This window comes from Lutra lutra, chromosome 3 (genome assembly GCF_902655055.1).
Source record: "Lutra lutra chromosome 3, mLutLut1.2, whole genome shotgun sequence".
In the NCBI taxonomy this organism is placed as follows: Eukaryota; Metazoa; Chordata; class Mammalia; order Carnivora; family Mustelidae; genus Lutra; species Lutra lutra.
In genome coordinates, this window is record NC_062280.1 from 108,058,794 (window position 1) to 108,061,179 (window position 2,386).

Sequence of the window (2,386 nt, forward strand, 5' to 3'; positions counted from 1 at the left end):
AAAGAAAGCTCTGTAAATGGCAACATGTGGAGGCCTTTGGAGAGCAAGACTGCCAAAGAATCATAAATATTGGGCTGACCTTTCCTCCTGGTACAGGCAAGCTTGTTGCAAAGGCGGAGTGTACACTGGGGTGCATGCTGAGGTAGTGGGGATTGGTAGGCTGTTGGTTGTTTTGTGATTCTGGTCAGTGGACCTTAAAAGTTGACCTTCTGCAGATTGAGTCTATTCTTCATACAAGCTGATCCTTTTTAAAGACTCCTGTAATATTTATTAGTCTCCAGGCAAGAATTTCTCCCAGGGCTGGGATCATGCCTTTGTACTCTTGTGTATGGTCATAGGTAAGGCCCTCTCTTGTCAGACTTAATTTTCTAATCTCTAAAAGGGGACCAATGTTTTTAGGATCAGTTGATAGGAAGTGTATAAAAATGCTTCTCTCAGTGACACATGCTCTCTAAAGGAAGTCTGTATTTGTTAGTTTTCTATTTCATTTACTCTGTTTGAGCATGATGATGACTTCACAAAGGTTGATCAGCATGTTTTTGTGGATTGAAAATATGATTAAGGGAACTAAATGAACTTCTGACTTACCTTGAACACAGTGTCAAACAATTTTGTGTGTGCACCTTCACTGTATTTGAAAATTATTATAGGCAGTTCTGCTTCAGTGTGACAAAGTGACAAAGGGACCCCAGGGTAAGACATCATCAGTTGTCCATTAACCCAGATACTGGCCATAATAACTCCTGCTAATCCACAAAATCAGTTTATTGGCACAGGAATAATAAGGCCGGGAAATGCAAATCAAACCTCATTTACTTGAACCCATTGCAGGAGAATCCAGAAGGTGCAGCTGAACCCCTAAGCCTGCATCCTTGTTAGCCATGGAAGACACATCTTCAGACCAATTTGAAGGATAGTTTGTGAAAAGCTTATGTTCGAGAAGTTCTTCTACCTTTTTGTAACTATTTGTTTTGAGAAGGGTTAAATATTTTTTATTTCATATTACACGTAAACCACACTAAAATGCCTTTAATTAAGCAAAAGGCAACATTTTAGATACAGGGAATTTTAATTAAATTGGCACTGTTAAGACCAAAAAATAAAATGGACACTGCCAGCTTATCTTCAACCCTTGCCTGCAACAGGCTAACAAGCACAACTTGAAATACAGCTGAGTCTTGTTCTGAGACAGTGAAGGGATTTCCTCAGTATTTAAATATATTAATATAGCCAGCTGTAAAATCTAAATATAAAACCAATCTCCTATAAGCTTAGAGATGGCATTTACCATCTCTGTGAAAAGCTGAACATGATTAATCAATTCCAATCATATTTTTAGAAGGCAAAAACAGTAACAGCACTTGCTGAACCAGATTTACTATCAACGTTCAAAAAGCTGATCATAGTCATTTAACCACAAGCCAATCTTATTTAAATCAGGACTGTCCAAACAAAATATTCTATCAGGCATTCATGAACCGAATTCTGGTGTATGCGATCAATTTAAATATGGTACACATAAAAAAAAATGAGACTTTTTTGTTTTGTAATAAATAAGGCAATGGTCAACCATTACTCCTTAGTAGCTTTTTTGAGATAAGGTATCAGATCTGCTCTTTCTCCTGTCTTCTTAGTGCCAGTGGAGATCATTTTTGCTCCAGGGAATATTTCTTGGGATTCTCCAAATACTCCATCAGTGGGTCCTTTCCCCAGATGATGCCTTTGTTCTTGTTGGCATCCATGTAAGGAAATCCAGGGGCCTGACCTTTCTCCTAAATAAACCATGAAAATTTGGCACAGTCTTGTGCTTGCCTCCCTTTTCCACAGTTTGGCACTGGGCACACTTCTGAACAAAAATCTTCTTGCCCTTCTCAACATCGCCCATTTTTACATTGTTCTTCTGTTGCATAAGAAATGAAGGCGCCCACTTGCAAGACAATGGGACATCCTGTGCTCTTCAGTAGCTATTTTGTATCCATGTGGTTACACAATCAGTAGATGGAAAGGATTCACAAATGGAGTGAAGCACAAAGTAAAACCTATTCCTCAGAAACGTTTTATGTTAGGAAAGTGATGTTGCTCTTTCATTTATTAAAATTGTATATGTGCCAGTAATCGTGCCAGTTGCTTTATATACATTATTTCAGATAATATCCCCAATAAGTTTATGATATATACAGTTATCATCTTTCTTTTTTTTAGAGATTAAAACAAATGGGCCTATGAGAAATTAAATAAATTACCTAAAGTTACACTGCCAGTTAAGAAGCAAGCTAGACACCTAATTCCTGGTTTATTTGCAGCCAATGTTCATGGAAATTGCTATACCCTCCTTTGTCAGATGATGAAAAGGATATTTCCACTAAATGAAATTCACTGGGCAAAC

At 37.6% G+C, this 2,386-nt stretch overlaps 1 pseudogene; it reads right to left on the minus strand.

Moving 5' to 3' along the window:
* Positions 1-1,572: 1,572 nt before the first annotated feature.
* LOC125095332 (cytochrome c-like) lies at positions 1,573-1,885 on the minus strand (annotated as a pseudogene).
* Between the last annotated feature and the right edge of the window lie 501 nt (positions 1,886-2,386).